The following is a 25,887-nucleotide window of genomic DNA, read 5'->3' as shown; positions in this document are numbered from 1 at the left end:
GCAGAGATTTATTGCGTATTGCTCTGGTGATTTCACAGTTGCATTAGTAGGAAAAAGGGGGAGCGATTTTTTGGGGGAAGAAGCAGACTCTTAGCACACACCCAGCTCCTTTCCATGTATAATCATGCACAGTATTTAGAAGCGAGTGGGGTTTTGAGGTTTCAGTCTGTAATGCAAATACATTCAGCATCACTAAGGCTGGTTGCCCTTGCTGGAGTGTAGCAGTCTGGACATGGGCTTTTTAAAAAATCTGAAAAGTGGTTTCATAATGTGTCAGTCTGTAAAAGTGATTTTCACTTGCCAAAAAAAAAAAGAGCAGTAAGTGTGCATTCAAATTGGCAAAGAAATTTCGTTTTGGGACTAATGTGAAAACATGACTCTGTGTGCAAATAGGAATTACAGGCAGAGATTTATTGCGTTTTGCTCTGGTGATTTCACAGTTGCATTAGTAGGAAAAAGGGGGAGCGATTTTTTTGGTGCAGAAGCAGACTCTTAGCACACACCCAGCTCCTTTCCATGTATAATCATGCACAGTATTTAGAAGCGAGTGGGGTTTTGAGGTTTCAGTCTGTAATGCAAATACATTCAGCATCACTAAGGCTGGTTGCCCTTGCTGGAGTGTAGCAGTCTGGACATGGGCTTTTTAAAAAATCTGAAAAGTGGTTTCATAATGTGTCAGTCTGTAAAAGTGATTTTCACTTGCCAAAAAAAAAGAGCAGTAAGTGTGCATTCAAATTGGCAAAGAAATTTCGTTTTGTGACTATTGTGAAAAGAAATGTAGTAATATATTTAAATAAAATAAAGGAATTTTTTTTTTAGTTTTTTTCAGGTATTGCTGAAGAGCAGTGAACAAAATTTAAGATGCCTACAAAATCCAGAGTTCAAAAAACGCTAAAAAAAAACCTATATTTGAAGACAACTAGAGGACCAAAGTTAGTAGAAGATGCTGATGTTGGGAAAAAGAAAAAATCTTCTGGTAAGCACAAAAAACAATTTCTTAAAAATATATTCAAAAGAATGAAAAATGTACAAAATGTCTGTACTCGAAAGGATGTTTTTAAAAAAAAAGGAGAGGAAAAAATTGACAATTTAGTTAATGCAAATATACCTTCAGCAACTGAAAAGATTTATATAAATAGAAAAACAGTGTTTAAAGAGATACGTAGAAAAATGTTTCAGAGAAGAGTTATGTCTAATTTGATGAAGGATGTGAAGAAATATAAGAAAAAGACAAAGTTTTATAAAAGAAAAAGAAGCCATTGCGGCAAAGGCATTAGAATTAAAAAGGAAACTATTCATATTAATTTTGAATAGGATGCGTACATTAGACAAAATGGTTAATGTACTGAAATCACATAGCAAAAGGAAAAGAGTAGTGAACAGAACAAACTTTTGTAAAGTGTTTTTAGGCAAGTGGATGCATAGTTCAAGTAGTGAACCTTTTTTTAATGAAGAAAGCTATTTTCAAAGTAATAGTTTGCTGCATGCAGTTGACACCAGAGGTCGTTCATACGAAGTAAAAAATGGTTGCATAATGGAGAAGGAGATAATGGTTCCAAGAGATGAGGTACAAGTGATGGCAGATGAGGCAATGGGGAGACGTCCTAAAGCCCCAGTGTACACTTGGAATTGTAGTAGTATTTGCACTGTGCGTCAGGAATCTATTGACAAATTGAGAGTTTCTAAGAGAATATAGTAAAAAAAGTATAAAACAGAAGATTAAGGTGCTTCAAAGTCTGGATCCATGCAGAGTGAGAGAGAATACTGGTTTGCAGGGTCATTCTCTGGCTTGTCTATCTAGAAAAGTGTGCAATAGTGTTTTCCATCATTTTAGGCTGCTGGCTGTTCATCATACTGAAATGAGAAAGTTTGTGAGACGGTTGTATTTTGCTAAAAGTCCAGCAATAAAGTTAAATGAATTGAATAGGGCTCTGTTCCGAGGAACGGTATCAGATGTAGAGAAGGTTGTTGATGAAATTCAGTTTTGTTACTTTGGTCCTGAACAAAACAGTGCAGAGAAGGACACACTAAATGAGGAAGAAGTGGAAGAGAATGTACAACCATTTGTAAGTAAGACATTTAATGATCACATAACAAAATTTGAAAAAATCTCTAATGAAAGACCAAATATTACTTGTATTTGTTGCCGCAGAACTCATTATAGAAAACAAACCAGGTATGTTGATCTGTACAGAAAGAGTGAAAATGAAGATAATTATAAGTGGAAGGATTTTGCCACATATATATTTCTTGAAAATTGTTTTGAATTGGGTGAAGTTCAGCGTATTTGTAAATACTGTTACAACAAGTTAGAAGAAAATAGAATGCCGACCAGAGCTGTACATAATAATTTAGAATTGGATGCTATTCCTGCTGAACTTTCTGAATTAAATACTTATGAGTCTATACTTATTCAATGTGTTCATCCGTTCCAGACCATAGTACGTATGGAGACCAAAACTGGTAAATTACCTCCTTCTGATTTACTGAGAGGTTTAAAAGGTAGAGTGGTGTATTTGCCCTTGGATTTGAAAAAAAATATGGAAACTATTGATGCGGATACTTTGGAAACTGAACCATTAGTTATTCTGGTTAATGGTGTACCTACAAAGAATAAGAAGATTTGGCAGGAGCTGGTAGATGTACGGAAAGTACAAAGAGCAAATTTGTATTTGAAAAGGAATAACAAATGGTATGAATCAATTTATATAGAAGAAGAAGAAGAAGAAGATTTACAAGAAGACACAGAAACACCAACTGGACAAATTGAAAAAGTGGACAAGTCAAAGGAAGAAGAAATTTATGAACATTTTAGCATACATCCTCTTCATTCAAAAGAAGTTATGGGAGACAATATTGATCTCTTTCAGATGAAGAAAGCAAAAGGGACTCCCGTGAGTGTATGGGAGGAGAGCTTGGAAGCTCGATGTTTTCCCCAGCTGTTTCCTAAAGGAAAAGGAGGACGATACGATGAACGTCCAGAACAGATTCCAGCTTCTGAGTATCGGACTACAAGACTATATGCTGAAGATCCCAGATTTCGACAAAGTATTCCTTATTTGTTCCATCTTTTATTTGAAAGCGACTTGTCTGCACTGTCTTATGCAGTAAATCACATTTTAAAAAGTGGAGTACATTTACAAAATGTGTCTGCTAAGGATTTTATGGAGAAAGTGCAGCACCGAGATGATCATTTGGAAACACAACTGATCAATCTGATGGCTTGTCAGCGTGGGACAAATGAATATTGGTACCGACGCCATGGTGAATTAAAATGCATGTTACGGAATTTAGGAACTCCAACATGGTTCCTTACCCTAAGCTGTGCCGAGTACGCTTGGGATGATTTACTGGATTTTCTACGAGAGGCAAATTCAAACATTAAAAACATCGAATACAAGACAGCAGGAGAACTGTGCTCATTGGATCCGGTTAATGTTTGCAGATATTTCAATCATAGATTTGAGGCTATGATGTCCTTCATCTGCAATAAAAAAAATCCACCTCTTGGAGAAGTAGTGGATTTCTTTAGGAGAAAAGAGTACCAGGCAAGAGGTGCTCCTCATATTCATATGCTGTTGTGGATCAAGGATGCCCCAAAGTTTGGAACAGATACTGATGAAGCAGTGTTATCTTACATTGAAGAATATGCAACATGTGCTATACCAAAAAGCACAGAAGAGAAAAAGTTAAAGGAGCAAGTTTTACGTTTCCAAAGTCATCGGTGTGGAAAATACTGTCGACGGAAATACAAGAGCAAAGAAAAATACTACACTAAATGTCGATTTGGATTTCCTAGACCTGTTCTTTCAAATGGAAGAGTTAACAGTTTTATGTCAGCTGTGAGACATACTATCACAAGAAAATCACCTAAGAATACCTACAACCTTAAAAGAAAAGAAGAATCAAAAAATATAAATGACTACAACCCAGTCATTTTATCCATGTGGAACGCTAACATGGATATACAGTATGTAGCTGACAATTCCATTGCTGTTGCTCGATATGTAACGTCTTACATTACGAAATCAGAAAAAACAGAATTGAAGGAAATGTGGGAAGAGATTTCTCACGAGAAGACTGTCAGTAAGAAGCTGTACAGTTTCAGTTTGAAGATGTTATCGCATCGAGAAATTGGATCCTACGAATGTTCAGATAGGTTATCTTCTGCAAGTCTCTACTCGAAGTCAAGAAGAATAATTTGGGCAAGTTTAGGCCTTGCAGCAATGAGAAATCGGGTACTGAAATCTGTAGGAGAAATTGAATATTTGGCCGAGAATGACCCAGAAAGTACAGATATTTTGAAATCAAACATGTTGGACACTTATTATCCCAAGAGAAGTCAACATCTGGAGAACATGTGTCTCTATGAAGTGCTGCAGAACTACATTTATTCACGGAAAGCCGCAGAAGACATCAACAATGGAAAATATAAAGTCGTTGGTGAAGAAGGATGTTTGGTGAAGCAAACAAAAGGAAGTTTGATAAATCACAGGAAGCTGAGTTGCGACACTACTGACAAGAAGGAATTTTACTACTTGGCTCTTTTACAGTTGTTTAAACCATGGCGTACAGAGGATGAACTACTGGGAGAATTTCAAAGCTATGAAGATTCTTTTAATGCTTGCAAAGACAGCATACAATGCAGTACATTCTCAACTTATCTGCAAATGTTAAATGAAGAAATTGAACAGGAAACTACAATTGCAGCAGAAATAGCTAGAGACAGTTCTCAGGACAGCCAAAGTTCAGGAACACTCAGTCAAGATCCCCTAGGACAACCAATCGTTGAAAATGAAGCATCAATAGCCATGAATGAAGTGGAAACGGCTATGAATCAAGCTCAAGAAGAATTTATAGACTTAGAAAATTTGGAAAGACAACTGAATCAAGAGCAGCAACAAATTTATGAAGAGATCAAAAACAAAATTGATCACGGATTTCTACATGAAAAAAAAGAGTGCTCATGCACATCATTTCATCCAATCAGGATGTATGTAAGCGGACAAGCTGGAACTGGAAAAAGTTTCCTTATAAAAGTCATCAGAAGCTACCTACAGCAAAAAACAGATTCTACTTTGTCTTGTGTGGTTACTGCTCCAACTGGGTTAGCAGCATATAACATAAAAGGAATCACTTTACATCGTTTGCTAATGTTACCAGTGGAGCATGAGAACAAAATACAACAAGCTAACTGGAGAAGCATCCTTGGAAGTTTCAAGAATATTGAAGAAGATGCAAGTTCTCATTATTGATGAGGTGAGCATGGTATCAAACTTAATGCTTGCCTTTGTGCATTTAAGAATGCAGCAAATTTTGAAGACAGACTATGACATGTTATTTGGTGGAAAACACGTCATAGTTTTTGGAGATCTTTTGCAACTTACTCCAGTTAAAGGACAACCAGTGTTTAATACTGTCACACATGAAGACACGAAGAAGTCATTAGGAAGCATCGGAAATACAAATATTTGGTCCTTCTTTGAGTACAAGGAACTTACTACTAATATGAGGCAAGCAAGCGATGAAGAATATGGAAGTATTCTGAAAGATATCAGAATTGGACTACTCACAGAAGTTGGCAAAAAAGCATTACAGAGTCGGCTGCTACATAATTTATTTATTTATTTTTTTTTTTTTTTTTTTTTTTTTTTTCTTTCTTTTATTGTCCTCATTTTGCCCTTGGAAAATCGCATAGAAGCTCTAGGAGAGAAGAGAAAGGTAAGATACACTGTCACAGGTAAACTGGTAGTGCTATCACAGGCAGAGCCAGCACTCAGTGTTATTCAAACAACTCTCCAGAGGATGCACCGCGAGATATTGATCCATACAGGGGCAATGTTGCTGCTATTGAATACCCATGATCGGTTTATGAAAACCGTACTGTGAGTATATCCATATCTAGGAGGGAGAGCAGACCAAGCAGCGTTAATCATCGGACGATGGGGAAAAAAAAAAAAAAAAAAAAACCCCAACACACACCTAGGACCAATTCAGAAGGTGCCAAAAATGTCGTTTTTCGGGGTTACCGGGTCTTACTAAGTCCATTTTTGATGTTCGCAGTACTGATGAACGCCAGTCTATCAAGGTGGGTGGCAGTGGATCCTTCCATTTCCTGCAGATCTCTCTTCTTGCAAGTAGGATACAATAAAACAAGAGTTTTTTAACAGGACCATGAATTTCCAATGATGTTCCAAAAATTACAAGCAAGATGTTGATTGCAATTGGATGTCCCACTGATGTTGTCAACAAAGAGCTGATGGCGTCCCAATAAGGTAACACCAATGGGCAGTCAAAAAACATATGTAAATCAGAAGCTTCTAACAATCCACACTTAGGGCATGCCACAGTGGATTCAGTGGAAAATTTGGATAACCTTTGTGGGGAATAATAAGCCCTGTGTAGCGTAAAAAGATGATTCCTACGCAACCACGATGGCTTCACTATATCCCATAAGATTTTAAAGGAGGAATACCAAATGTTCTCAAGATCTATCCCAGGGAAAGAGGAAATCCACAACATCTCAGGTAAGACGAACTCCCCATCAACCTCATCTAGTAACAAGTTATACCAGAACGAAATCTCTTTAGATGCAGGAGGTCTGTCCATCATCAGGGTCACTATACTACTCTCACCACCTATTTGAAATCTACCCTTGGCAGAGCTCTGAGTACGGGCCCAACTTGCCATCTGTAAATATTTGAATTTAGAGAGACCCGACCCCACTCTAGCCAATAGGTGATCCCAAGATAGCAAAACTCCATCAAAAAAGAGATCTCCCCAAGTTTCCAGACCAGCCTCTCTCAAAGGTGTTGCCAGACTATCAAGAAGCCATGCCGGGGAACCGGGAGAGTTCCATAATGGTGACCTACCTGAAAAATAGCCCACCTTTATTGCACCTCTTAGTTTGACCCATGTTTTTATAAAACCCAACAAAATCTTCAACTTAATCTTTTTAAAAAACTTAGGATCCCCAAATTTAAACAGAAAACCCTGCTGGTCTACACCCCCTCCCCTCAATAATGCAGCAAGCATGCTTCCTATACCCACATTAATCGGCATCTTAAGCAGCATCCTAGCATGGGAAAGTTGGAAAGCCCAAGCATATAGTTGTAAGTCGGGTGCTGCTAGTCCCCCCTTTTCTCTACGGCGCCTAATCTTTTTCCATGCTATCCGAGGTATACGCTTGTTCCAAATAAAAGAACTAATAAGACCTTGCAACTTTTGTAGAATAGAAGGTTCAAAATACAACGGGATATTATTAAACAGAAAAGAAATCTTGGGCAAAATAAACATTTTCACCAAATTAGCTCTACCCAAGATGGAAAGGGAGAGCAGAGACCACGACCTCATAAGCTTTCTACAATCCCTCATGACTATATCTAGGTTCAGCGGTACGATTTTATCTATGTCCCTAACGATAGTAAGTCCGAGATACCGCATGGAACAACTTGGCTGGACCCCTGCCACTGGCTCAGCCTCATTCCATGTCATCATCTCTGTTTTAGATGCATTAATCTGGTATCCTGACACCCCCCCGTAGTCATTAGCCTGTGCAATGACCGCAGGTAGTGCTGTACACAGATCGGAGGAAAAGATGAGAATGTCATCTGCATACAGGGCTACCTTCCTCTCCCATCCCCTATAGATAAAAGGCTTGATATCCACATCATCCCTCAGTCGTTGGGCAAAGGGCTCGATGTATAGATCAAATAGGAGAGGGGAGAGTGGGCAGCCCTGTCTGGTACCCCGGGTTATATTAAAGGGGTCTGACAACTCCCCATTGACCAACAAGGAAGCTGTAGGGTTCCGATACAGCAAACTGACCGCTCCACGGAAAGCCTCCCCAATGTTAAACTTCACCAAGACCCCCGACAGGAATGTCCAATTCACCCTGTCGAAGGCCTTGGTGGCATCCAACGTGATGACAGCTAAAGGCAAGGAATCCGCAGTCGCCATGTCGATAGCACCCATCAGATCATAAGTCAGCTCAAAGAGCTGGCGACCCTTCACAAAACCTCGCTGATCCTGATGTAAAATACAAGGTGCCACCACCCCCAGTCTTTTGGCCAGGACAGATGTAAAAAGCTTATAATCTGAGTTTAAGATGGAAATTGGTCTATATGACCCACAACTATCAGCCTGTTTACCAGGCTTTAATAACAACGTAATAGAGGCATCATTCCAAGATGGGGGAGGGTGCACTCCCTCCAAGAAAATCTGATTAAACAGCTGGGTTAAGAAGGGAACTATTGCCGGTAATAAAACCTGATAAACCTCCGAAGGGAGGCCATCCGGACCTGATGCCTTACCCTTCTTACTACCTAGGATAGCTCCAGTTACCTCTTCTTTTGTGATAGGTCTATCCAAGGCATTTTTCTGAACAGAAGAAAGAGAAGGAAGAGATACTCCATTCAGCCAGTCCTCGACTTGTTGTGCATCAATGCTTTTATCCTCGTGATATATGTTCTCAAAATAATCACGAAAGGCATTTCTGATATCCTTATCCGCTGAATGGACCGTACCTTCTACCGAAATTTGATCTATATTATTTCTAATACGATCTGTTTTCGCTTTCCAAGCCAAAAGCTTCCCTGCACTTTCTCCATATTCAAAATGGGCCATCTTACCGGCCTCCCATCTCTGAAGAACTCGTAAATTCAAGATGGAGCTCAGTTCCCCCTTTAATACAGATAATTTATTTTGCCAGTCTTCCAATATCTCTGGTGGAGTGTCAGAATGTAGCAGAATATTCTCCTGCACCTTAGCCATATCAGCTTCCAACGAGGTGACCGTGTCTCTATAAATTTTTCTTTTATACGAGACCTTGTTAGTAATTAGCCCCCGCAAAAAAGCCTTAAACGCGTCCCATACAAAACCGGAGGAAGCTGAGCCAGTATTGTTATCAAAAAAATACTGTGATTCGGTTCTTAAAAAAGAGATATCGTCTGGAGCATGGAGGAATGAGCGGTCAAATGACCAAGTTCTAACTGTGGTCTCTGACAACCCAGCAAATTCAAGGCATAGAGCAGCATGGTCAGAGAGATGAAAGGGAAGATAATAAACCTTTTGTACCAGTTTAACTAGTTCCTGACTGACCAATGCTAAGTCTATCCTTGACTGATGTTGATATTTATAATTACGAAATGAGACGCCCTGTCTTAGACCAGACTTAAGTCTCCATATATCCACATATCCGAACTCCTTCATTTTATCAAGTAAAAAAGACCTAGTTTTAGATGGAGATATAGGTCTGTTAGATGAAGATTTATCGAGAAGAGGGTCCAAGACCACATTAAAATCTCCAGCCAGGATAATCGGTTCTGGATAAAGAAGCAGATGGGAGAACACAGTACCCAGAACTGATGGGTCATCCTGGTTAGGCCCATAGTAACCTACTATGGTAACTCGGACCCCAGCTATAATTACCGAAACAATGAGCCACCTCCCACTAGAGTCAGTAAGTTTGTCAACTAGCCTTGCTTTTAATGATTTTTTAAAAATAATTACAACACCTCTAGTATTAGAGTTTTGTGTGGTAGATACGCAGAAATCAACCCATCTATTTTTCTTAACTAAAGAAAGAATCTCTTTTTCTGTAAGATGAGTTTCCTGTAATATAAGTATTTGAGCATCGAAATCTCGAAGATACTGCATAATCTTCCATTTTCTTGGACTGGAGCGCAAGCCATTAACGTTCCATGAAAGAACTCTAAACTTATCCATAACAGCAAATTCCACTCCCCAGCCAGGTGTTCACCTCATGGTCACAAAAAGAAAAACCTCTACCTCTACTAACAGTACTACCTTTCCCCTGCAAAACTATGATTCTCCATACCAGTGAAAGATAACACTGGGCAAGAAAAGAGGACTTTTTTAAAATTTTAACTTGCACCAACCCCTCGTGCCCCCCCAAACCTCCCCCCACCCCATGGAAAACCCTTGCTTTATCTATCTGGATAAACCAGTAGATAGCACTCTTACTAAGCTCCTGTCCTGTCCTGACCTATCTTTGCTGATATATTTACGCCCTCAAGATGTGAAGAAAAGAAGAAGAAAAAGATTAGAAAAAATAGGAAAAAATAGGAAAAGCCAATATATTATATTATATTATAAATCCTGCAGTGTACAAAAGAAATTCCTCTATTTTTTTTTTTTTTTTTTTATAGCCTTCCCTATAGCAATGAATGGACCCATTTTTACAAAACCATACTCTACTCTGCTCTGCTCTTAACTTGAGGCCCCCTTATCTTTATTCTTATCTCTACTCTTCCCCAGAGAAATTAGGAGTTCATCAGCCGCCTGCACAGATCGAATATTGTGCATAGTGTTATTATGCATAACCTTCAGGGCGGCTGGGAATACTAGTTGGGCCACTGCGCCAAGGCTCCTAAATGCCTCCAACCTCCTCCCGAACTCCCACTGCTTATCCAGAGTGGCCCTTGATAGGTCTGATCTAACCTGAAAGTTGAACCCCTTCCCACTCAATGACTTCTGCTTTAGGGCCAAACTCAGGATAGATTCCTTCAGAGTGTAAGTGCGGAAGTTCACCAGTATTTTCCTTGGTTTTTCCCTTTGAGGGTTCCTCCTGAAGGGGTCTCTATGGATACGCTGGATGTCAAGAGATAGATCCTCAACCGACTGATCTAATCTCAGGGATTCTTTTAGCAGTTGGGTGATATATTGCTTAATATCTGACCCCTCACTACCTTCCGGAATGTTGAGAATACGGAGGTTATTACGGCGTGCATTATTCTCTAAAGACTCCATCCTCTCAGCCAACATCAGATCCTCCTTTTTAAGCTTACCAATATCTAATTTGGCGTCATCCAAATGCAAAGACATGACTGTCATATTATCCTCCAATCTTTCCGTTCTTGTAGCGAGGCTGACTAGTTTACTATCTAGAGACTCGCAAAAATTCCGAATTTCAGATTGGATAGTTGCCGAGGCCTCGAAGCCTTTTTTAATGTCTGCTGATAAAGATGAAAACATCGTCTGGAGGTATGAAGCCAAAGATGGATCAACCCCGCCAGCTGAGTACGTATCTGAAGCAGAGACAGAAGCTGTACCCCCTCGACCATCTGAAGCAGAGGCAGAAGCTGTACCCCCTCGACCATCTTCCTGTGGTAAATCGATACTATGTGATGACCCTAATAACGAAGACTCAGGGATATTCATCGTTGGTAAAAGCTCCATAGCCGAATGCTTTGAGGATGACAAGGAGGAAAAAGGCTCTGTGGAGCATGGAAGATCTATTTGGTTTTGTAGTAAGGTAGTCGATGGTATGACACTCGGTAAACCCATCGAATTTGACCCATCATTAGTACTTTGGAGCAAGACACCGGGCGAGATATTGGACGAGAGGGCTGACGGTTGTCCCAAAGCACTGAGACTCACAACAGGGGGTGTGGAACTTTGAGTAGGGAGGACTAAAAGAGTACCGGTATTATCCCCAGCCTCAACATCCTCCTCTAAATTCGTATCTGTCTTTCCAACCGGGAACAGTGAGACGCTTGTTTTAGCAGGCCCTGAAAGAATAATCGGGTCTGTAGTCAATACTGAAGATTCAAGATTGTTCTGCAACGCCATCATGGAAGAAGTATTTTCAAGTAGTTGCTGATCGGGAAGACGCAGGACTTGTGGAGTAGCCTTAAAGTAGGACCGCAAGGACGGCGTTATCCTAGATTCTATACTTTTAGGAGTATTCTTAGCTGTATTTTTAGCTACCTTGATATTTTTAACGATCTTAGGGTTTTTTACTGTTTTTACTGTTTTTTTAGAAAAAACACGTTTTGCCTTAACCTCACCTGAGAGATATGAGGAGACTCTTGTTTTAAAGAGGGCCCCTTGAGTCTTTTGAGTTGTCTGGTTCAAGTTCAAAGACACCTCTGAATTCAGACCCCCCTCGATCGATTCAACGGTCACACCAACAGTTTTAACCTTTATATTTAAAGCACCTTCCCCCGCTCTCGTTACCCCCTGCTCCAAGTTTACAGGGGAAATACTAGCTTTAACGACGTCCTGCGGGGGAGGCAGCAACCTGAAAACAGAGTTAATGTCAGGGGCCTCTAAACAAGCAGGCACAAATTCCACTGGTTCCTCTGGGCTCCTCGACCTGCCCGAACCCCCTTGCACCAACTCTATCTCCCCCCGAGATTCCACATACCTCGACACATCTCTTGCGCGCTTAGCCCTCTCTCTCTCCTCCACACCCCCCCCTTCCCTCCTACCAAGCTCAGAGGCGATATCCGTATGAAATTCCTCCCTGCGAGGTCCCTGAAGAAGGCTACGGGCCCTCCTTCCTCGGCGCAGCTCCAGTGCAGCAAGACCCCACAGCTGCAAGCCGAGAATGACCTGCCCCGGGACTCGACAGTCAACCAGCAGTCCTGGCAGTCCTGGCCTCTCCCCCGCAGCATCCGACCTGAGACCAGAGGGAGGAGCATATGCAGCGGCAGTAACTCCGCGGGGATCAGCCCGCAGATCAACAGCTCCGGCGGCAACAATGACGGCGTCGGACCCAGAGCCAAAAGCCAGAAAGACGCTTCTCCTCGTACACATAAGACAACGAGGTATTAACAAAGGAGCGGTGTCATTTTACGGACCCGCGATACAAACACGCGTTTATCCTGCTTATCCGCATGGACAGGAGCTCGGCTAGAGTGCTGCGACAGCTCACCTAGCTGCCGCCATGTTTTCCTCAAGCATAACGCCGCTACATAATTTATTTCCAAAGGAAGAAATAGTTGCAGAGAAAATATACAAGAATATTGCAGAAAACAAAAGTGTCATCTGCTTAATGCCAACTCTACGTGAATGCTCAATATTTAATGAGGAGCTTTTGAAATTGGAAAAGGAAGAGATCAGGAAATTGGAAGCAGTGGACAAAATTGAGGATGGAAGAATTACTGTCACAGTAACAGGCAAACTGAAAAATAAATTGGACTCACTAGAGAAGAACATCTCCAAAACAGCTGGATTAGAAAAAAATCTATATGTTTGCATGAACTGTAGAGTATTTTTAAGAAGAAATTTGGATGTTGAAAAAGGTTTAGTTAATGGAGCTATGGGAAGAGTTGTGGGTTTTATTAATTATCAGAAAAAAGATGGAATTGAATGTTTAAAAATAAAATTTGATCAGATAGAAGAAGTTAAAGATATTTGTCGTTGTACAGTTCGTTTCATGCTTGTGAAAGACTTATATGTACGTAGGAAGCAGTTTCCGTTTTCTCTAGCATATGCTGTAACTATTCACAAGTCTCAAGGATTGACTGTAGATTGTGCATTTGTGAACATTGGTTCAACTGTGCTCAAAGAAGGTATGGCATATGTTGCTTTGTCACGAGTGAAAACATTATCAGGTTTATTCATGATAGACTTTGATGATTCAAAAGTTAGTGCTGATACAAACTGTGTAAAGGAGTATAATAGATTAAGAAGAAGCTATGCTCCTCATTTAGGTCAGTATCCTGTGTTGGAGAAACGTGTAGTTTCTCGTAAAAGAAAAAATGAGAATATCTGTAATGAAGATGTAGAGAAGAGGAAAAAAAAGAGGAGTGATGTAATTGCAAGCAAAAAGAAAAAGGAAAATGAAGAACAGGTTGTAGGATGTCATTTTGAAAATAGCTCTGGTGTCAACTGCTACGCAAATGTAGTGCTGAATGTTGCATTTTATCTGGAAAGTTTGCAAGAGCAGATAATAGTAAATCAGGGAAAAAGATTCTGTTCTGAGCTGAGTCTCCTTTTTCAAAAGCTGAGTAAAGATAAAACTCAAATAGAAAGTGCTACTGAAATTAGAAAACTTTTAGATATATGTTCAGGACGAACACAGTTTTCTCAAAATGAACAGCAAGATGCACACGAATTTCTGATGTATTTTCTTCAGGTACTGGAAGAAGAAGGGGTTCCCATTGAAAATATGTTTGGTCTCTCTTATAAATGGGAACATAGTTGTGAAAACTGTTATAATATATGTGGCTCTAATGTTGATAATGAAAGGTTTATTTATTTGACATTGCCAGAGAGTAAAACAGTCACTTTTGCAAAATTAGTTAAAGATGCTAATCATAGCATGAAATGCGGTGAGTGTAAATCTGACATGTTTTCAACATTAATTTTAAAGGAATACGGACAGTATGTAATTTTAATGATGCAACGATGTAGAGCTGATGGTTCAAAATTGGATACTTTAATAAAGAAGTTTACAGGACAGCAATTATCAATTTCAGGAAAAACTTTTGTAACTTTTGCAATAATTTTCCATGATGGACCTACTGTTACTTCTGGACATTACACAGTTTATCTTAAATGTGAAAAAGGCTGGACACTGTGTAATGATTCCCAATTGATTTTCAAACAACGTTTGCCTTTTGATTTAGCAAATTCCTATCTAATCTTCCTGAAACCTAAATTTTAGAGAGATTTGGCAAGATCTGGACAAAATAATTTTACCATTTTACTGGATTACCATTGGAATTTTGTAAAAAAAAGATTTTTTAAATTATCATTTGGCCTAATGGAAAGATAACCAATTGTAATGTGGACTTTTTTAATTTTTAATGAAACTTTCAAAAACCAATAATTTAGAGATAATCGGTAACATCTGTACAATTTAAATTTTGGAATGTTATTGGAGTGCCATTGGAAATTTTTTCAAAAATGATTTTAAAAATTACTATTTGGCCATGCGGAAAAGTAACCAATTCTATTGTGGACTTAATAAATTATTCAAAAAATTTTCGTGAACCAAAATGTTACAGAGAATCGGTGAGATCTGGACAAATTAAACTTTAGAATTTTATTGGATTACCGTTGGAAATTTATTCCCAAAAATTTTTTTAAATTACTATTTGGCCTAAAGGAAATGGAATCAGATGTATTGTGAAGTTATTTGAGATATAATATTGTGATTATACTTCTGAAACAAACATATCAGACGGTATTTTAAAGAAATAAGTATTGGTATTAGATGATATTTTTTTAGAATATTATGCATTTCTATAATGTTAAGTTTAAGTAAAAAGAGATTCTGGGCTTTTTTAATACAATCTTTGAGATTGTTATTTTTTTTTGCCCGCTGTAAAATGATGAATGCAATTGCTTTCACAATTTATAGTGAAATGCAATATATTCTGAAAACAGCAAAAATAAGGCAAAAATATTTTTTGAAAAATATATAAATATGTGTACTGTATTATAAAATGTTTTAAAAATAATACTTTTTTCTTTTTTTTCAGATTGATATAGAAAAATTTTGAAAACTAGAACCATTTTTCAAGCATTTTTTTTTTAAAACAAATGAATAAATATTTTTTTGAGTGGGTATGGTAAGTCAATAATAATAATTGTAGTCTCTCAAGGACCTTGTAATGTGATAATTGATTTTTAGTGTTTTTTTTAAAAAAAAATAAAAAATTACGCGTACCGTACGCGTACGGTAAAAAAAAAATAAAAAAAGTTTTTAAAAAACATATGTAAAAAAAAGATGAAAGATAAGGTTGGCTCTTAAAAGAGCCGTTGTGTTCATGCAGGGACAGAGGAAAGAAAGACTGGGAAAATTAGTCAAAGCGACAAGTGTGCTGATCTATTTTGTTGTTCACTAGGGAAACACTGGTCTCCCTATGACAAATTAGATCATGACAAGAGGCGCATCGAATATCAACCCTCGCAAACCGAGGGTTAATTTCCAGAGGGCCAGCAAAAGGAGATGCTCCCCCCACAGATGAAGGGCTCACCTGACCTGCAGAAGAAGGAGTCAGCCCTGCAGATGATGGTCCAGGCTGAGCTGCTGTGGATGTGCTTGGTTGACTTTCTGAAGAGTTACCTCCAAAAAGTCGAGCATGTGTCCTTCTGTGTACATCCTTGAGGTGTCTCTTCATGGTATGATTCCCAAAGGAATACTTCTTGTCAGGATTACCTCTTGAAAGTACACGCTTACACAGCTTACAAGTTACTAAAGGTGCATTTACCTTTTGCTGGCCTTCAGGAAAAGTAAAATAATCCCATACGTAAGAGGGCTTTTGTTTCCTCGCTCTCTGCCTCAAGGTAGTGCTGCTAGTGCTAGCCTCACTCTCAGAAGAGCTCTGCTGTTCTGCCATCGTATCACAAAGACAACCCAGCTCCTTCTCCTAAGGGATCACAAGCAGAAACAGGGGAATGGGTGTGGTGTAGGAGAGTTCTAGAACTGAAAGTAGTTTCAACCAATCAAAAGTTGTGTTTCATATTCACATGACCTACCGTACGCTTACGGTACGCTTACGGTACGCTTACGGCAAAAGTGCGCATGCGCGTAAAAAAGACACGCGCTTGCGCGCATGCGCATAACAGTCACTACCCGACACTTCCGCGTAACGTGCGCGTGTAGCGTACACGCGTACGCGTCCCACGCGGAGTACGCGCGGCTACGCAAATTGCGTAACTATACGCAAACAGCGTAGATAAATTACGGGCGTTGCGTAAACCGTACGCTTACCGTAAGCTTACGGTACGCGTACTAAAAAAATAATAAAAACAAAAAAAAAAAAGTACTGCAAATAAATTTTACATGTTTATTTTAAAAAATATATTAAAAATAAACATATTAAAGAATTTTAAAAATTTAACCATAGTCTTTATAAAAGGTAAGAAAATAAAAATAAAAATATGTTTAAAAAAATAGAAGAAAAAAAAAACAATTAGCATTTAAAAAACCTTGCAAATTCACTGAAAAAACCATGGGTTTCACACACGTTATAGTTAGGAATTAGCATTTAAAAAACCTTAGAAATTCAGTGAAAAAACCATAGGTTTCACACACGTTATAGTTAGGAATTAGCATTTAAAAAATCTTAGAAATTCAGTGAAAAAACCATAGGTTTCACACACGTTATAGTTAGGAATTAGCATTTAAAAAACCTTAGAAATTCAGTGAAAAAACCATAGGTTTCACACGTTATAGTTAGCTGGACATTTTACTCGTAAAAAACCAATGAAATTCCCCCGTTATAGTTAGTTCAGCTAACTATAACTCGCGCGCCCGCAATGCACTGCTGATGACGTCACATATTACATCACTCATGACATGGTCAGTGACATCACTCATGACATCACTGATGACATCTCAAATGACATCACTGATGACCTCACTGATGACATCATCCTTGTGATAGAGTGGCAGACCTCCTCTTCCCCTAATAAAACCTTTGATACACACATTCAAAAATAGAGACTAAAATTTACATAAGAATGGACATACCAATAACAGTTACAACAACCTCTTCAGTAATTCTAAGATCCACATACACATCCACTCATTCACCAACAGTCCAATACAGTCACTCATACATGTACTCACTTATCATATGTACTCATACACCTATAGACCTGTTACACAATGCCACTCATCCATAGAGCTACTCACACACATAGTCACTCATGCTAATAAAGAATCAAACATACATTTACTTGCATATACAGTTATACACACACCACCACACTTACTTCTACGGAAACTTACACATACTTAGTCTTTTAAACAATCACTTATAGAAATACATACTTATTCATACAGGAACTCTTTCAATCTCTCACTCTCACATATACTCACATATATAAACCAATAGTCACATATACTAGTTTTAAACATATGTACTTACTCATAAAGACACTATTGAGACAGTCATTCACTCACTAACACACCCATACACACACACATCCACCCATGCAGTCCTGCACACATGCTCTGTTCAACACAAACAGTGAGTCACTCATTCATGCACCTATGCACTACGTAATACCCCCCATCAAACCATGCAGACACTCATACTGATACTCAAAAAACCAACTAATAACCTATATAGACACCCATGTAGCTACTCACCAACCCATGCAGCCACTTATACACAAAGTGAAAAAATGATACAGATATTTATATATTTAAACATTACTCACTAAGCCATGTATTCACTATGATACACTTAATCAGTCAGTTACACAATCAATTTTTCAAAAAGAAATCATCCATTTAGACAGTAATATACCCATTTATTCTTCCATCGACCTTGAGATATACATATATAAAACATATTTAATTTTCAGAAAAACACACATTCACTGGATGATGTCATCAGTGAGGTCATCAGTGATGTCATTTGAGATGTCATCAGTGATGTCATGAGTGATGTCACTGACCATGTCATGAGTGATGTAATATGTGACGTCATCAGCAGTGCATTGCGGGCGCGCGAGTTATAGTTAGCTGAACTAACTATAACGGGGGAATTTCATTGGTTTTTTATGAGTAAAATGTCCAGCTAACTATAACGTGTGTGAAACCTATGGTTTTTTCACTGAATTTCTAAGGTTTTTTAAATGCTAATTCCTAACTATAACGTGTGTGAAACCTATGGTTTTTTCACTGAATTTCTAAGGTTTTTTAAATGCTATTTCCTAACTATAACGTGTGTGAAACCCATGGTTTTTTCAGTGAATATATATATATATATATAACCATAGAAACAAAAGAGAAAAATAGGCCTAGGCCTCATCTCATTTTGTAGTACATCACCCTCTTTGTGTAAAAGAGTCCAAACTTTTGCCAGGACCAATCAGCACAGCCTCACCCTCTGGAACCTTCCTGAGAGAGCTCAGAGCCTCAGATTTTCGTAGCCGTTGTGCCAACAGCCACTACCTCAGTAAACCGGCAGAGCTTTCCCAGGGGAGGTGGGTGGGCGCATGAGAATCTATGAAAGTTACCAATACTGGGGAACCAAAGTTACAGGTAAGTAACTTGTTTTCTTACCCCAGTATTGGAACTTTCATAGATTCTCATGCTTTGTATCAGAATAGCAAGCAGTAAATCACGACAAGCACATTTCGGAAAACACATGGCTTTACAAACTCATCTCAGTGTACATGATAAAACAACCATTACTGAAACCAAATGTGCTTACCAGGATGGAGGGATTGTAGGGAAAGCTCACCTCTCATTGAAAAAGATTCCGGAGGACTGCTTGACCAACCGCAGCTTCCTCTCGTCCCACCGATTACAGGCAGTAGTGCTTCGTGAAGGTGTGTACACTGCTCCACGTTGCTGCCCTGCAAATGTCCTTGATCGCAACTCCAGCAAAGAGAGCCACTGAAGACGCCATCGCTCTCGTAGAATGAGCCCGGGCCCTTTTATCCAAAGGTTTGCCCGCAGCCTGATGACAGTATTGAATTGCACTGGAGATCCAGCGGGAAATGCCACTTTTGGCGAGCGGCAATCCCTTCCGTGGTGCACTGTAGGCAATAAATAGCTGAGTAGACTTTCTGAAAGAGCGTGTGCGCTCGAGATAGAATTTCAGACATCTCTGGACATCCAAAGAATGCAATGTTCGTTCCGCCTGGGTGGAAGGACGCAGAAAAAAGGAGTTCAAAATTAAGGGTTCATTCAAATGAAACTCCGAAGGCACCTTCGGGATGAATTTTGGGTTGGTTCTCAAACTCAGCACATCCCTCTTGAACTGCAGAAAAGGCTCCACTATAGAGAGAGCCTGGAGTTCACTAACCCTCCTAGCCGAAGTTAATGCCAAGAGAAGGGCTAGTTTCCACGACAGGAACTTCAAGTCCGCCTTGTGAATTGGCTCAAAGGGCGCTTTCATCAGTTGAGCCAGTACTAGGTTAAGCTGCCAGATAGGAGGGGGTGGTCGGACCGGAGGAAACATCCAAAATAACCCCTTAAGGAACTGCTTAACAATCCTTGCGGACCATAGAGATGGCCCCGATGTCTTCCGTCGAAAACGGGATAGGGCAGCCAGATGTACCTTGACCGAAGAGTGCGCCAGACCTGATTTAGCCAGAGACAGGATGTAAGGCAAAACCTGATGTGGCCGGGACTTATAAGGATGGAGTTTATTCCTGTTGCACCATAGACAAAATCTCTTCCATTTTGCCCTATATGTCTTATTAGTGCTTGGCGCCCGCGCCTGAGATAAAACATCCCTGCACTCCTTGGAGAGATTCAGATGACGGAATTCTCTGTGTTCAGGAGCCACGCTGTCAAGTGAAGAGACTTCGGATCCGGATGGAGCACCTGCCCCTGATCTCGCGACAACAGAGATGGAATCAGTGGCAAGCGAATCGGGCGATCCTGGGAGAGAAGCAGGAGTTCCGTGAACCAGAACTGCCGCGCCCATGCTGGAGCAATAAGAATCATCTTGCATTGTTCCGCCCTGACTTTCCTGAGAACGAGGAATGAGGGGAATGGGAGGAAAGGCGTAGCAAAATGCGCCGAACCAAGCAATCGAAAGGGCATTCCCCAGAGACCCTTGATGGGGAACCTTGCTTGCGTAAAACCGGCACTTGGCGTTCTCCGGGGACGCAAAGAGGTCTATGGTCGGAGTACCCCATCTCTTGAACACTGCCTCCAGCGTGGCCTGATCTAACTCCCACTCGTGAGTCACTTCCGTCTGTCGACTTAGAGCATCCGCTGTGATGTTGAGACACCCTGCTAGGTGCTCGGCTTGCAGAGTGATCTTGTGAGAGATCGCAAAATCCCAGATCATCTGAGCTTCTTTGGACAGAGTCCGCGACCTTGTTCCCCCTTGCTTGTTGATATAGTGCATGGCCGTCGTGTTGTCTGTCCGGACCAGCACTGCACGATTCTGAAGTCTGGGAAGGAACGCCAGCAAGGCTAAGTGAATGGCCCTCAGCTCCAAAAGATTGATGTGGCGTAGTGTGTCTGCTGGACTCCAGTGACCGCTGACCTGAAGCTCCTGGAGGACAGCTCCCCATCCTTCTAGGGAAGCATCTGTGGTCACCACCATAGGAGAAGGAGGGATCCGGAACGTTAATCCTCCTGCGATGTTCTCCTTCACCAGCCACCATTCGCAGGCTTTGCGCATAGCAGGTGTTATCCACACCTTGTCGTTGAACGACCCTTCTGCCTGGCGCCATTGTTTGTCCAACTCCTCCTGCAGAGGACGCATATGAAGCCTGCAATACAGTATTAAAGGTATGCAGGATGAGATTGATCCGAGTAAGGACTTGTACCGTCGAACCGATACATATCTCCTGTGCAGCATTTGGCGAGCGGAAGTGGTCAGTTTGCCTTGACGCTCCTCCGACGGACGAGCCGTGCATCGTTTCGTGTCCAGAATAGCACCAAGGAACTTCCGTGACCTGGAGGGTATCAGCACCGACTTGGACATGTTGAGCTGAAGACCCAAATGGGCGAACAACCGTATGCAAGTTGACACGGCCTGAGACGTTGCCTTGAACGACGGAGCCTTGACGAGCCAGTCGTCCAAGTACGGGAACACTTCCAAGGACTGCTTCCTTAGAAAAGCAGCGACTGGTGCCAGCATCTTCGTGAATATTCGGGGTGCCGACCGAAGGCCAAACGGAAGCACCTTGAACTGGAAATGGCTCTTGCCTACTGTGAAGCGTAGATATTGCCTGTGAGCTGGGTGGATCGGAACATGGAAGTATGCATCCTCTAAATCCAGGGACGCCAAAAAATCTCCCGGATTGAGTAGTCGTAGAATATCCTGGAGAGTGACCATCCTGAAAGAGAGTTTGATGAGATAGGTGTTGAGCTCCCTGAGGTCTAGTATAGGACGCCATGTATCTTCCGTCTTCCGAACCAGGAAGAACCTGGAATAAAACCCGTTGCCCCTTTGTGAAAGAGGTACGGGCTCTATCACCCCCTTGATGAAAAGTTGGTGGGCTTCGAGAAGTAATAGTCGGAGATGTTTCGATGGATGGGCGTCCGGAGCTCTTGTTGGAGGAAGATCTTGGAACTCCAACGTATGGCCACTCTGAACAATATTCAAGACCCACCGGTCCGATGTTAAAAGAACCCAGCTGTCCAGACAAAATGATATCCTGCCCCCGACCGGTGTTCTTGGTAGGGGAGGAACAGTAGCCAGAGCCAGGAGGCCGCTATTGCCTCTTGGCGTTGTCTCGTCCCTGACGATTCTGACGTCCTCTCTGGGACTGTCGAGAGAAAGACGCAGACTGTCCTTGGCGTTGGCTGGAGTATTGACCTTTATAGGACTGTCCTGATTGTGCGGAATATTGACGTTGGTTTCCTCTGTAATTAGAAAACCCCCGACCACGTGCCCCTCTGAATGGCACTTTGCGATAGTTCAAAGACCCCAAGGACTTGGCTATGTCTGTGTCCTTTTTTATGCTTTGGAGGGCGTCATCCACATGCTTACCAAAAAGCATCTCCCTGTCAAAGGGAAGGTCCAAGATCTTATTCTGGACCTCCTGGCGAAACCAGGTCGCCTTCAACCAGCCTTGACGGTGCAAGACCGCTGACCCTGCCAACGCCCTAAAGCAGTAGAGGCTATGTCCATCGCACAGTCAATGACTTCCGAAGAGCATCTTTCCCCTTCCATCAGAACCTGCTTGGCTTCCTCTTGACTCGACTCTGGTAGCTGGTCCATGAACGGCTCCATGTCGCACCACATCTGGCGGTCGTACCTGCCTAGAGAATTAGCCGCACGCACCAACAAGCTGGCCATGGTGGAGAATCTTTTTCCCACATTGTCCAGCCTCCTGCCTTCTTTATCCGGAGGCGTGGTTAACGGAGTGGACGGATTCTTTGACTTGCTTTGTGCGGCTTGTGATATTACGGAATCCGGCTTAGGTTGTCCTAGGAGACATGCAGGACTGCCCTCAGGGGCCTTGTATTTCTTCTCCAGCCGGGGAAGAACCGGAATGACCGTCGCCGGATTCTGCATCGTTTTAATTCCCTCATCCCAGACATGTTCTATGATGGGAATTGATCTGACCGACTTCCTATACTGTGCTTTAAAGTCATATAGGAAGCAGTCGGACTGCTCCACTGTAAGGGGCAGACCAAACCTCTTGGATGCCCGTTCCATCAAATTATGGAAACCACCAATATCTGCTGGAGGCGATATATTTGTCTCCCGGCCCACAGCATCCGGATCCTGCATACCAGTGTCATCAGGGTCCCCCATCCGGATCCCCTGGATCAGTAAGAGGGATCACCTGCCCCTCGTCGTCCTCATCTGTATCCAAATCTTGTGTGTCTTGATCGGCCGGTTCCGTACCTGAAGGTTGAGGAACCACTAACGGTACCACCGTTGAAGTGGTACGAGGTATGTCCCTTGGCAGAGGCGGCAAGTCCATTGCTATGTCACGTGGCACTACAGACGTAGAAGGACGCACCGGAGTGAGATCTGGTAATGACAGAAAACTAGCTTTATAGTCTTGCAGCATCATTTGCAAATCCGTCACTAAAGCCACTGGCAAGGCTATCATATCCTGCCTCAGAGAGCGGGGGTGTACTTCCTGTGTCAAGCTTTGCCGCCCCACCTGCACCTCTGGACCATAAAAGTCCTCAGTATCCGTGTCCTGCTGTTTCACATTCAGGTCTGAAGGGCTGTAGGCGTCCCCATACTGCCCATCCTCTTCCTCCGAGTCATCGAGAAGCATGGATGGTGGCAAAGGCGTGACCCGCCTAGGAGAAGTCATGTCCGGCGTAATCTTTAATCTCTGAATGGCAAATCCCGAATTCTTCGTCGTCGACGGTCGCGTCGACGGTCCCGTCGACGGAGTCGATGGCAAAGGGATGCCCTGCGTCGACGAACTCGACGACAACTTTGTCGACTGAAGGGTAACTGTCGTCGACGGGGCTAGAATCGTCGTCGACTATGAGGACGTCGACAGTTCCGGAATCGTCGTCGACGGGGCAGTCGTCGACGGAGCCTTCTTCTTCGTCGACGGAGCATGTTTCATCGTCGACGGAGCAACCGTCGACGGTCTCGTCGACGAACTCGTCGTCAGCAACATCGACGAACTCGTCGTCGTCATCGTCGACGTGGTCTTCGTCGTCGACACCGCCGTCGAAGACGAGAAAGTAGCCGTCGTAGACGATGAAGTAGATATCGTCGACGGTCTCGTCGACGACCCCATGGAAACAGTCTTAACTATGGAGATCGTCGTCGACGTACCTGCTTTAGCCTGCGTCGACGGACGCTGTTTCTTCACTGGAACTGACTGAGGAGTTTCTGCAGCATGTTTCTTCACAGATTTCTCCTTCTGGGACGGAGGGGAAGATGTTGCAACCTCCTTCTTGTCCCTAAGGGCTACGTCCACACCAGCAGCCCGTCCCTGCCTCTCCTTTACACTGCCGTGAGGAGATTTCATGGGACCAGCCTCCTCAGACCTTTCAGAGATCCCGTGAGGGGCTTTGAGAGGGGGTTCCGCAGAGGTGGAGGGAGATGACCTACCCCTCTTCTTAGATCTCCTGGAGGAGGTACCAGAGATTGATTCCTCCTCATCCGAAGAGAGAACCTCCGTCCTGGTCTTTAGCTTCTGCAGCCACGTCAGCAACCGACCCTCTCTGTCTCTCAAGGTTTTGGTAGAGAAGGTCCGACAAATTTTACAGTCTGTGGCCTTGTGTTCCGGGTTCAGGCAGTATATGCAGTTCTCATGCTTATCTTCCACAAACAGTCTCTTCTTCCCACAAGAAGCACAAGATCTGAATAAAGCTTTCTTCTCCTTTTCTGACATTATGTCACAAAAGATGGCAAATAAAGATGACTAATAGTAAAATTCTGAGAAACTGAGCAGAGCTCAGTGGAGACTCCCTAGCACAACGTGCGGTAGAAAAATCTGAGGCTCTGAGCTCTCTCAGGAAGGTTCCAGAGGGTGAGGCTGTGCTGATTGGTCCTGGCAAAAGTTTGGACTCTTTTACACAAAGAGGGTGATATACTACAAAATGAGATGAGGCCTAGGCCTATTTTTCTCTTTTGTTTCTATGGTTATACATATATATATATATATTTTTGTTACCGAGGCTCCCATTCCGACGACGGGGAATGATACAAAGCATGAGAATCTATGAAAGTTCCAATACTGGGGTAACTGTATTTCTCCTACGGTGGAACTTAGACGGGATAGACTGGCTTTATTGGAGGCGGCAGGCGCTGTGACATGAAACCTCCGGACCAACAGAAACAGCGTGTGTGAGGGGTGCTTCCCGATCCAAACATGTAAATGTAACCCTCTTTGTACCGACCTACCATTTGCTCTGTGTTATTTTTGGTACCCCTGATGTATTGTCTTTTATTTACAATGCCCAAATGTATAATCCTCCAGCTGAGGTCACTGTGCAAATGTCATTACTGCTGCTGAGTTATGGTTTGTTTTTTTTTTCTCAAAAAAAATTGTTTAAATTTCTTTTTTAAAAGAAAAGGCGATCCTCAACATTGACATAGCCTATTTAACCCTCTCGGAAATTCAGATCTCATCACAACAACACAGCAAGGGACAATGGAAGCTCAGAGAGAGTCTGCTAGGAGACTCGAAGTGAAGTGTCGCTGGAAGAGACAAAATATTCTTGGCAGAGAAGGAAAGCAGGGAGGAGGATATCAAGGCACTGTGGGGCATGTTGCAAGAGGCTGACAGGGAATATCTAATCACCACCTCAACAGTACATGTTACTCAGTACCTAACAAAAGCTCTACAGCGAAGGACATAAAGAAGGCAAACTCTTAGCTTGCAAGCTGCGAGCCAAAATACACAAGACAGGGTGTGATTAATCAAGGGAGGCAAGGAGAAGATGTGGATCACAAGAGTGGAGCTTAGCTGACACTATCGGCAGCTCATAATACGGTCACCTCTACAGGGCGGAGGATCCGACCAACACAGCAACTAAGTGAATTTGGAGGAGATTAAAGTGCAATCCCTCATGAAAAATCAGGCAGAAAGACCAGTTCATCAGAATTGAGGAAATGATTGCATATATTTCCAAACTACACTGTACAAATTCCTAGGACCTAATGGATTTCTTTCAATATTCTCTAAACCCTACTGCACAGTACTTATCCAAACTATGACACAATTATTTAACTCATTCTGTGGCCAGGGTCGTGTATCTTGCTACATGTT

At 41.9% G+C, this 25,887-nt stretch overlaps 1 protein-coding gene across 2 annotated transcripts in view; it reads right to left on the bottom strand.

Moving 5' to 3' along the window:
- The window catches only part of GPS1 (G protein pathway suppressor 1), a 259,323-nt gene that overhangs the window by 67,495 nt on the left and 165,941 nt on the right, over nt 1–25,887 (bottom strand). The window lies entirely within an intron of this gene.

Source organism: Triturus cristatus, chromosome 7 (genome assembly GCF_964204655.1).
Source record: "Triturus cristatus chromosome 7, aTriCri1.1, whole genome shotgun sequence".
Taxonomy (NCBI): Eukaryota; Metazoa; Chordata; class Amphibia; order Caudata; family Salamandridae; genus Triturus; species Triturus cristatus.
The sequence above is the reverse complement of the archived record's forward strand: the minus strand, read 5'-3'. Positions and strand labels throughout refer to the sequence as shown.